This window comes from Paramormyrops kingsleyae, chromosome 25, assembly GCF_048594095.1.
Source record: "Paramormyrops kingsleyae isolate MSU_618 chromosome 25, PKINGS_0.4, whole genome shotgun sequence".
In the NCBI taxonomy this organism is placed as follows: Eukaryota; Metazoa; Chordata; class Actinopteri; order Osteoglossiformes; family Mormyridae; genus Paramormyrops; species Paramormyrops kingsleyae.
Window position 1 is genome coordinate 31,985,876 of NC_132821.1, and position 12,751 is coordinate 31,998,626.

Consider the following 12,751-nt stretch of genomic DNA (forward strand, 5'->3'; position numbering starts at 1 on the left):
TCTGACCAGAAGTCCAATCAGACACTCCAAAATAAAATGATCTTGCTGTTACAAAGACTTTTCCAAAAGCTTATTATGTTAGCCAATTATTTGTGTTCAGTACAGCAAAATAAAATGCCTGCACAGCAGGGTTGGGGCCATTCCGGAATGCATTCAATTCCAATCCAAATCAGGAAATAGAACATGAGTTGGAATTGGAAACTATGGGGAACAGAATTGTAACTGAATTAGAATTTCAGGAAGATTTAAACTTCAACTCCAGTTCCGTTTCCTGATTTGGATTGGAATTGATGAATGCATTCCAGAATGGCCCCAATCCTGCTGCACACAAATGAAATGCTTCCACAGTACAGCGCATGATTTATCCTATGTTTTTTTTTTAACTCACACCTACCCTGGGGTCAAATTGACCCCCAAAGTAACATAATTATTGTAGGAGCGTGTAACAGTTAAGCTAGCCAGTTATTTATGTTTGTTCAAATCTAGCCTACCTGCTTTATTTGAGGGGCGGAGTGTGGCTCAGTGGGCTATGCCTTTGTGGCTGCGATCAGAAGGTTGCTGGCTCAAGCCCCAGTCGTGGCAGAACAGTCACATGACCATGGGCATGGTCCTTAGGTCCCGGGCGCTGCGAGGCAGCTGACCTTCTGCTGTGACCCCAAGTCTGCTCTCACCAATGGAGATCAACATGGGATAAAATGAAGAGGGAATTCCCCACGAGGATTCATAAAGTATCACAGTCCTGTTTTATGTTGTATGCACCCATTGTTAAGCAGCTATTAATCAAACTCAGTTCATCTCCATGCACTGACCATTATAGGCCACCTTCTGTTAGTTGTATCCCAGGTTATTCAAACACGATTGGCCAACTTTCCTAGAGAGAGTTCTCATTGGATATTGTGAGTAAGCTGGTAGAACAGTGATTCCTGCTAGTTACCACAGCTGTGGTTAGTGAGGTCATTTGAGTACCGGCAGACAGAAGGAATCCATTTACCGGAGACATTAAGTGTGTAATTGCATATCATGATGTCATTTTTGAACACGGCAAGACAAAAGTTGGATTGATTCTTATCATACAAGACATTCATCTTTAGCAAAGCAAGCCAATGAAAAGGACAGAAAAAAAGACTTGACCAATCATTGGTCAGACTGAAACGGTAATAGATTCTCCCTTGGCCCATAATAGACAGTGGAAATTTTTATTGCAGGCAGTATCTGGTTAATCAACAAATACTAAATACGAAAACTAAAATAACGAAAGCAGTTGCCCTGATTTGTAACGTATCCGGTCATGATCTTTTTCACGTAGTAGCTGGAAAGTGACAGTGATTAAACTGAAAAAGAGACAGTTACTATTGTGCAAGATTCACCCAAGAGCATTTACTGCTTATGCTTTGAAGTCACTTACTTGACAATTCTGAGCCCACAAACCCTATATGGGAAGCTTTGCTGATCCTCCAACAAAGCAAATCGCTCCATTCCCTTTATAAGCCACAACAAAGAGTGTCACATCACCCTTCTCCTTCAGCTTGTCTGAGCCTCTTTAAATAGTCTCTGATTGGCCACACCTGAGCCCGATTATGCTGATAGGCTGAATTCAGAGGCAGACACTTATTTTGGGCTTTTATTTTTTTCATTTTTTCGAAAAACCATATAATGTTTACAGGAATTGGTCGAATAAGGTTTCCAGAAACTTCTCTACCGACATACACCCCCCCCCCCAGGTAGGTCTGATTGATATGGCAGTGCCAGGAAATCCATTTCTTAAGAAAACACACACTTTATTTACAGAGGTGCTGCTCGAGTGTATTCTGATAGAATGTCAGGCCCTATCTGCGTTACGCTTGTCTGACGGGCTCCATGGTTCCCTTGTTTATTGTGGTCTCATTACTGTTACTAATACAGAATCGTTTCTTTTTTTTTCTATTTTCTGAGGAAAAATTCTCCTTCCCTTTGGACATGATGATAAGTTAAAGATGCTCCTTTTACCGGAACCCAGGTCATCTGAACATAGGAGTCTTAGCTGGGTGTTAAAACCCATCTGCGTCTTCAGTGTCTGTCATGTACACTCATGCAGAAGCGGCAGAGACGGCATTGATCAGATAAAGAAAATAAAATCACTTTATGTGTAGTTTGGAGGGACGGATACAGTTCACAAAGAAAACTCTTTCTGAGAGGAGGCGTGTGTTTGTACGACGTGTGTATTGTGTTTAGGGATCGATGTAAGAAGCAGCTTCTGACAAGCTTTGGAAACTGAGAAGTGCTGCGTTCCTCCTGTGGTGACGTGGGGAGCAGCAGATGTTACCCAGAGGCCAGTGACATCAAGAACTGGAAAACCAGACGAAACCACGACAGATCAGCAGTGGCGGCCCAGTGGCAGCCCAGCAGGGCTGTTTGTGTTTGGTCCATCCCCAAACCCAGACTCCTTAAGAATGCATGATAATTGGGCTCATTCCATATTGTCTCCATCATTATCACTGCACTGCTCTTGCTGCTACACTGTCTCTCAGGTTTCTTACTGTCTGCACTGCTATAACATTGCGCAGTGCACTTTCACTTCATTACTGCACTGCTCTTGCTGCTACACTGTCTCTCAGGTTTCTTACTGTCTGCACTGCTATAACATTGCGCAGTGCACTTTCACTTCATTACTGCACTGCTCTTGCTGCTACACTGTCTCTCAGGTTTCTTACTGTCTGCACTGCTATAACATTGCGCAGTGCACTTTCACTTTATTACTGCATATCGCACATCTGCAATTCTGTATTATATTCTAAGTTCTATTTAAAAATTGTATTTTTATTTTTTTCATATCTTTTGTAACTATTCCTGCTTGTTCCTTCTTAAATTATTCCAATAGTTGCACAGTTCAGCATACATTTCACTGCATGTTGCACCTGTATACTGTAACTATGCATGTGACAATTAAAAAATCTTGAGAAAAAAAATGTACTTAAATTAGCATACAAACAGGAAAACAAATCATATACATTTTTACCATAGATGCAAACCTTCACTCCATTACTACCACAAACTTCATTCAGAAGGTTACAGATATATCGATATGTTTCCCCAAGTCCAACTGCCCAGAACCCATCGAATTCCACTATAATTTGTAGGTATATTACAGCCCTAAGGGGAATTTAATATTCACATAAATACATTTAAACCAAAAGTAATCACCAAACGTTATTCCCTGGTCATTTCAAATCATAATTTCCCCAGTATTCCCATAGCTAAAATTGAGTAGTGATGCTTCAAACCCCCCCATAGGGAAATTGTCTTGGACTTTTCTTCAAAGGGACTTGCCAAAGTCAGTACCCTGATGGACCTGGTAGACGCCTGTCCTTATACAGCATGGGATTAGGCACCAAACTGGGAAGTTGGGAAGCGCAGGACTTCAGGAAACCATCTTGCCATTCCTCACACTGAATTCCGAAAGCCTCAACCTTGTGCCACACCACTCCTCTCCCAAGGGGGTACGTTTGTGACAAGATCTCACAAGACATTGCGTGCGTGTAAAACATGTCGCATTAGTCGCTCATTTCATCTGTCAAACCTCCCAGGCCCCTTAAGATTGCAGCATCCCATAATTACGAAAGTAAACACAGCTATATATTCGCTTACGCATCAGAGGAGTGCGCTGAGGTCAAAGAGACAGGCAGACTAGTTGATAAGATCATTTTACTCTTTTGCTTTTACATATGTGGCAGCCACAAAGCACTGACCCACACGCAACATTTGATGCGCTCTAAGCAATAAATTGTAATCGCGATAGTGTGAAATGTAAATTAAACACATTTAAAGCAAAAGCTATTGTGTCTCAACTAGGTAAAAAAGCACAACATGCTGCATGTAACCATCCGTCTTCTTCCAGCCTGGTCCGGGTTGAGGGGGCATGTAGCCATAGCTGATGTAATATTCATCACAAGGCTGCCCGAGCCCTGCTGCAATATGGCGCTGTGCCCAGTCGGGGCCACCAGGTGCCCGTGGCATATGAAGGAGCCCTGACGTCCACATGAATCAGCAGCCATTTTCACAAAGCACGCAGAGCCGGGCGCGGCTGTCTGTCGAGGTCGATTACGGCCGAGCGCGGGGAGCAGCGGAGACCCGGGATGCTAATGAGGCGCGTTCGCCGGCGAGACAGCAGCTCGTGCTCGCGGCGCGGTCGCCCCGGTACGACATGAGACCCGGGATGCTAATGAGGCGCGTTCGCCGGCGAGACGGCAGCTCGTGCTCGCGGCGCGGTCGCCCCGGTACGACATGAAACCCGGGATGCTACTGAGGCGCGTTCGCCGGCGAGACGGCAGCTCGTGCTCGCGGCGCGGTCGCCCCGGTACGACATGAGACTCGGGCTCAGATTTGAGCTCCGGAAACATTTTCCTGTTCATTCAGTGACCGTCATGTATCTTTCAGAAACGATAACGTGACGATAAAGATGTGTCATAAGCGAAAATTAAATGCTAATATAGTTTACATTTTCATGCAAAAATGTACCATTCTGTATTCTTATGATAAGCAACTCCGACTTGAGTGAAATGAGTTCAGTTTCATTATTCCTGCCCTCTACACCTTTCACTACTAGGAGTTGTGAAATTACTACTTCTGAGTAACACGGCCGTGTTAAACCTCCAGCCAGTACCGCTGGGACCTCCTCAGCTCAAATACGAGCATCGCTCAGTATGTCTGACACTCTGAATGCCCCATATCAGGGCTGAAATGCTCTGCTCCTTTGTATTGCTTTTTGGCAGTGCTTGTCATATTGACGAATATAAATTTGTTTGACAGTGGCAGGTTTTTGGGAACACTAGGTGGTAAAGCCATACACCTTCTAACAACTCACGGCCATTTTGTCCCATATCCTGTCCCGGATGTCCACTGCCTTGTGTCTCCTGCTGCCACGAGGTCTCAGACTCGCTGTTACTCTGTACTGAAGAAGCAGTTAAAGAGAATGGATTCCTGAAAGCTAAAGTCTGGTAGTTCAGGATGACCTTGGATATAGTGTTTTATTTACACCTGAAGACCGACAGAGATTCCAGGGAAACTCACGGAGGAATCAGATCCTCTGTTGCAGACACACACACTACATAAATCTTTTTATCATTTTTATCTTTTTAAATGGCGTTGGAAATTGTGTGCAGTTCAGCCGTGTGGCAGGAGGATTTTGTGACAGAGCGGAGTTGAATTGGCTCCGTTCCTGTGAAATAGTGTCTGGGACAGCAGAGAGAACCGCAGGGGACAAGGAACTGGGCAGGGAGTTGGACAAGGAGCTTCAGAGGGAGCTGGACAGGGAGTTGGACAAAGAAGGACATTTCTATTTCAGGAAAACAATGGTTTTTACAGGAGGAACATAATGAAGACGGAACATAACTACCGGCACATATTTTAAGGTAATATTAATATCGACTGTCGAAGAGAGACAGAAACCCAGAATAAAACCAAACAAATGGGTGAGGGGATGGAGAGGGCCTGCAGGACTGTGAGGGCTGGGATACGTTCTGGGGGTGGAAAACAGCAAAGACAAAACAAGAAGACAATACCTTCCTATTCTGCGAGGGGCAGGAGCACTACAACAGAACATACAGTAAAAGTTATTTATGAAGACTCAAAGAAGCAAAACCCAAAAGTGCACATTCAGCCACCTGGTGAATTCTTTGGGTTTGACCTTAAGAAGCCTTTGCTTTGGGATACATGCAAAATAAAACAGAGCATTGTGTGCAAGACGAGGGATAAGCGGAAGCAATCAGCCTGAATAACTGTGGTCACCTGACCGTTCCTCCTGAGTCAGACGGCAGCTCTCCATTCTCACATGTAGCTACTTATACAATGAATTTGCCTTGATGAAGAAGGTCTCTAATGAATGAAATTTTGCATTTCGACAGATTCCTCTTTTAAGCTGACATCCTCCTGCAAAAAGCTATAATAAAATGTTAATATATGAGAAACCACGGCCACAATAATCTCACTGGGAGACGGTTAGTCCCGTGCATTATTCATTAGGTTTTATTACACATTTCAAAGATTTAGTCCTCCTTGAACCTCAGCAGGTCTTACGTTTTTATCTAGTTCTGTCTTATCTTGTCCCTGCTGTCTTATACCTCTATGTTGAGGAAATTGGGACTGAAGGGTTGTAGCCAATCTGCTACTTTAACTCTTTTGGTGAAAGTACTGTAGGTGATCAAGACAAGCCCCTCCCTATCTAGGACTGGGGGACCATTTCTCCTGCTTTTTTACAGTGTGGACTCACGGTCTCTGTAGCCTAAAGAACCACGAATACACCTTTAACGGGGCTCTTCAAATCTGGACCTCGATTCCAAATCCAGGCCTTGGTTTCAGTTCTCCCAGGTAGTTAGTTTAATAATTACTGATTCTGATTGGTCAGAGGCTTCACACCTGACTGACAGGTAAAGGAGGGCTGGAAAATCAGCAGGGCTCAGACCTTAAGGACGGCCTTAAAACATGAGCTGTCTGATCGTCTGTGGTCTCTGCATAGTAATCAGTCGGGGTGGGGTGGGGTGGGGTGGGGGCTGTGATCAGAGTGATTTTGCCCTTAACAAGGCCCTTAAGCCCCAATTACCCCAGGGGCTGGCTGACCTGCTTCCTGCCCCTCGCTCAGGATATGAGTGTCTGCTAAACGTAATGAAGCTTGTAGGATTCCCATTACCTTGTTTCCCTGTCCTCCTCTCCAGTTGTCCTCCTCTCCAGTCGTCCTCCTCTCCAGTCGTCCTCCTCTCCAGTCGTCCCCCTCCCCAGTCGTCCTCCTCTCCAGTTGTCCTCCTCCCCAGTCGTCCTCCTCTCCAGTCGTCCTCCTCTCCAGTTGTCCTCCTCCCCAGTTTTCCTCCTCTCCAGTCGTCCCCCTCCCCAGTCGTCCTCCTCTCCAGTCGTCCTCCTCTCCAGTTGTCCCCCTCCCCAGTTGTCCTCCTCTCCAGTTGTCCTTCTCCCCAGTTGTCCCCCTCCCCAGTTGTCCCCCTCCCCAGTTGTCCTCCTCTCCAGTTGTCCTTCTCCCCAGTTGTCCCCCTCCCCAGTTGTCCTCCTCTCCAGTTGTCCTTCTCCGCAGTTGTCCCCCTTTCCAGTTGTCCTCCTCTCCAGTCGTCCCCCTCCCCAGTCGTCCCCCTCCCCAGTTGTCCTCCTCTCCAGTTGTCCCCCTCCCCAGTATGGACTGTCCCTCCTTACATACCAGATCAGCCTCCGCTATGAGTGACAAAATCATTATTAGTGCTCCTACACATACATGACTAAATATAATTTCACATCTTTACATAAATTTATTTAGCTAACTTGAGAATTATTGACCACCACAGCTAGTTATAGTTGCGATCATAATAACGTCTCGCACTGCATTTTTTTACAGTCTTGCACCAGCTTGCGCCAAACCCTGCATCCTGTCATTTACTGCACGCCTGTTGCTTTTCCTAAAATCTAGATATTTCTTCAGTGCCTGTTCCCATTTGTTTGCCGTAGTGCGATAACCAAGCTGGGTCAGCGAGTGATAAAACGAAAAAAGGGAAACCATTTTGTAAAAGGTCACATGCTAATCGTCACAGTTACATGCTGGTAATGCGAGTCAAGGTCCAAGATCCAGCAGCCCACGGGGTCGCATCACTCCTGCTAGTCGCTTGTGCTGCCCACCTGCTCCGAATATATCTGTAATCTTCCTCCATTCCTTATTCCTTTCTTTCTTCAGGCCTATTAAATACCACCACACTCCTTTGTCCTTTTGCTGTCGCTTTCCTTCTTTTTTTTGACATGGTTTGGGCCAAATTAGCTCCCAGAGAAGTTCACAGGTGTTCTTTGTAATTAGCTGCAGTTCAAGCCATCCTGGGGCTGTACCACTTTCGGGGGTGCTCATTTACCCCCATGAATTCTGAAGATATAGACTTGGTTGCAACCACCGTTGCAATGTTTCGAACTCTTGTGTGTGTTTAGGCTGCACTTGGGGGGCAGTGGGGGCCTGTTTACACTCCTCACTAGCTACTCGATGGGGAATCCTGCACATTAGGGCTCCAGCAGTCGATCTGTCAAAAGCTGACAAAACTGAGGTAAAACAGAATCATCGGGTTGCCCTGTGCTCGCCCACACCCAGTCCCACTAAAACACTACAGTTACTAACTAAGACAGGCCTCAGCTGGGATGGCATGAAGAGTACAAAGCCATTGCACATACTGAAGGCAGCACAAAATCACTTTGGGCAAACGGCTGTGAACAACGGCAGGATTTATGTCACTTTAGAGGCATCACACATTGGTGCTGCTCTGCAAACAACACAAACTGGAGGAGCAGCTCTGCAAACAATGCAAACTGGAGGAGCAGCTCTGCAGACAAGGCAAACTGGAGGAGCAGCTCTGCAAACAACGTAAACTGGAGGAGCAGCTCTGCAGACAACGCAAACTGGAGGAGCAGCTCTGCAGACAACGCAAACTGGAGGAGCAGCTCTGCAAACAACGTAAACTGGAGGAGCAGCTCTGCAGACAACGTAAACTGGAGGAGCAGCTCTGCAGACAACGCAAACTGGAGGAGCAGCTCTGTCTAATGAGTGGAAACTGGAACGTGACTTTGTGGGGGTTTCTTGTTACCTTGACTTCCATTCAGCTGTTCTTCTTCTTCATGTTTTCCAGACACTCCTGAGGGTGATGATCCAGTGGTATTGGTTTTGTTTGAGCTGTAGCTGAAGGTCAATGCATTTGTGAGAATATATTTAACAGGAAAAAATATCTGTAATCCCCTTTGGTTCCTTATATATGAACGACTCAAATGCTGTTCCAGGCAGAACTCTGAGCTGGAAATATAACTGGCTTCAGCATGATCCCTTACCGAAGTCCCTGTAACATTTTAAGACATATTGGCGTTAACATGAACCACGCACACAAACACTGGGCAGCCAAACAATCACTACAAGAAATATTACATTAAAGCATTTTTTTTAGGAGATGCTGAATTTGCTTGTTCTGTAACCAGCTAAACAAACATTATCTTCTGACTCTGCTGGCTATTTATTTATTTAAAATATCTGACAGTTTGACACTAATGTATTATTATTTATAGCCTTCAGGAGTAGACTACATAAACCGATTGTACACATGTAATTTTATTTAATCGGGGTTAAAGAACATTGGATTGTCTGACAGAGAGTAGCACTGGCTGAACATCCTCAGAAATTCGACACGGTCCTGAGGTCATTAAGCCTCCAATAGTCAAGTCACGCTGGAGAACCAGGGATAATTAAAGCAAAACTACTGTTGCCCCTTTAACAAAACAAAGGCAGTAAATCATTTTCCAAATGCCAGGTTGCCCATCATCACCACGTTTACACCGTGCCCCAAAAACATGCAAAGAATCATCTTGTTACACGAAATAAATAAGAGACTGCTGAATATATCGAAAAGCATGTAAACACATAAAATGTGGGCCATTCAGTTGGACTAAAGCTGCATAAATGTTACCTTGTATAAACATTCCCAGGGAACAGAAGACCCATCCTTCACTCTAAAGGCCTTTCATGCTCAGTCTAATTTAAGAACAGGACAGAACCGGACTCACATAAAAGTAAAGCTGACAGTTACCTTCCTGAATGTCCAGGCACTATGAATGACTTTCCTTGTCAAAGCCATATAGCCAAATGCAGAAAATCTTATCTTTTCTCTATAAAAACAGGTAGCTTCCCTTGGCTTTAGATGCACAGCATCAAAACAAACAACACACACACACACACATATAGGACCAAAACCGCTTTGGGGAGAAATTCTCTAGAGAAATGTGAACGCAGCTACACTGAAAATTATTATTATTTCATACATATAAAAGTCCCGCCGGAGCCAGCTTACCTTAATCTCCCGAACCGTGTTTGTACCCTCAAAAGGTTCTGCCAAGTTATTTATTTTAAGTATGTTAATAAATAATCCGGCCGTCAATTATTTATTACGAATTATTACTGCATAATGATGTGCCAGTACACAGATAAATTATTTTGCCTAAGATGTAATTAGAGCAATATGAAAGTCAATGATACATGATAAATAATACAACCCTATTTTACAAACACTGGAATGTTTAGCTAAATTGGGCATCATTAAGTTCCTCAGAGGTAGGTAATATGGTGTATTCAGTTCAGTTCAGTTCAGTTCAACTTTATTCGTACCCAAAGGTAAATTTGCTCACTAATTACTATTCACATAGTACGTTAAATGAGTATGTGTGTGTGTCCACCCTGAAATGGGTTGGAATCCGATCCAAGACGTCACACTCCTGGTGATAACTGGCACGGGATGTCGACAACCCAGTACTGGATAAGCTGTCATGGATAATGGCTGAATCCATGAATATTTTAATTAGAGCTTTAAGGGAATCTGTGTGCGTAGGGCTTAATTGGATATAAATATTTAATATCAGAATTTAAACAGGGAGAGTAGACCTAGCGTTATAAATGAATGCATTAACTGAGCACCTTTAAACTATTTGATGGCTTTGTTTTGTCGCTGCGTGGGCACATGTGAGTTTGTCAGTGACAGACCGCAGTGTTAGTGCCCGTGGTTTCCCAGGGTCAGACAGGAAGGCTGCGACAACATAACGACAAGAAATAAATGAAATAGACCGTGGGGGAGGTTAACGACCCGATACGAATAGTTCAGGGCCAACAGGACACTCAAAGGATGGCCGGGGGCTCCATCCGGGGCGAACTCGAACACGCCGATATACGGAAATGAGGAGAAAACGGAGAAAGTCAGTATGGATGAAGCCAGACTCCTGAGGCTCCCTCTAGTGGCTGCTTTTGGCCACTACCACACTCTCTATCATCGGAGTGGTTTATATCAGGCGATAAAGTATCTTTAAAGTTTTCCTTAACTGCGTTTACAACAGCTTTGGTGCTAAGGGGTTACCTTTCTTTAGGTTCCCAAACCTGCCTGTTGGTTTTGGTGTTTTTCCCTAAAACTGGGTCCGCTTTTATGTTTTGTTTATCTAGGATATGTGTTTATCTGAAACAATATACATTTCTGAGAAGCGGGCATAGACGGTTCCTGACGGAAATGTGAGTTAACGGTCAGATTGAACTGGCAGCCGTGTGATTAAAGGGTAGCAGCCTAACCCAACCAGCCGCACACTATACATAAAGAAACCCTACTCGTTAAAATGACGTTACTCCATCGTGCAGGTAAAATGAGCGACCTGGTTTGTTACCCTTCCCTCACGCAGAAATCTGTATACAGGTCCACCACAAGGGGGCGGCATAGCGGAGCAGAGTTAGCACCCCTGAGTCTCCACCGTGGCTGTATGTGCGTTGAGTTTGCACCTCCTCCCCGTGCCCTCCTGGGGCTTCCTCTGGGTTTTCCAGATTCCCCCCACAATCCAGAAACATGCTGAGATTAATTTGAGTCATCGACACTGACTATAGGTGCGCATATGTGACCAAATGGTGTGTGAGCGTGTCCTGCGGTGGATTGGCGCCCCCTCCTGGACTATTCCGGTACTTGATGGATTATGGATAGGTCAAGTGGGAATGGAAAATGAATGGATAGTCCTCCATGCTTGGTATTAGACGAATAAAGTGAGGGATGGACAGCAGGGGAAGGACTAATTATCATATCCTTCTCAATACGTCTAAATCATATGTCACAAGCAACACTTTCAATCAAGCGCTGATGGGCGACAGCTGCCTTTGCTGGATTTGTTACTGATTGCATCTGATTAAATTCTAATCATAATTTACCCAGTTTTCACATTTTTTATCTTGCACCCCTGTTAAAAAATTCTAGACCTTAATATGCCCATTAATATAATTATGCAGTGCAAATTATGGACAGTAATTATTTTATTAAGCAGATTACCGAATAGTTTTCTTGTCATGCAGAATTAAATTGATTGCTGATTTATCCTTATTATGTTAAAATGAATATTTTTGCTATTGCTTAGGTTCACAGATGATGCTAATCAAATTGATGTAACATATTTGAATTTTCGTTCACTCACACAAACACGCCCGTAATACGCTTCCTTAATTATCTGTACTTTCTAATGCCATGATTGCAATGCCTATAACGTAACTTCATATCTGCCAGGTGAGATCCATGAGAATATGGGGACGATATACAAGCTCAATACTCATAACAGTGTGGTTGGGAATCGACCCAACAACCCTGGACAGGGGAGGCCGAAGAGCTAACCAACCCAGCACTTTTAAGCGTTAAAGCAGCACTTTTTGCCTTGTGCTTGTTGAGGGTTTCCTCTGAATTTCCAGTAAACCATGCAATGTCTGCAGTAATTCCCAAGAGGCTTATCGTGACCCAGTACTGGAAAATAGATGGATTAAACTAAAAACATATGAAAGCTACATCCAATCCATATGACTGATTTGAGGTTTGAGTATATTTAACGATTAAATATTCAAACAAAATGTTAGAATTTCACAGTAAGTCATATAAAACAACAGCTTGTGTCGGTTTACAAACGCATAGTGTATAAAAACTCGTCTTAAACATTGTGTTATGTGGCAGCGCGTTCAGAAACCAAGGACCGGGAGCCGCAGAGGAGCTCATAATCTCTCCACTCGATGCGCCTGCGCGGTCCGGCCAGAGAGCGGCGACGGTAAGCGCTGGGTCTCGCCAGAGGGATCGAAACGCTTTCCGGTGTTGATTGTTGTCCTCTCTTGTGCCAAGTCCTTAATCATCTGCTTTTCATTTCGAGCACATGTTCACCGAAAGGAAACTGTTAAGCTGCATCGTAAAACGGTTGTATAAACCGTGAGACAAATTTTATAAGCGCA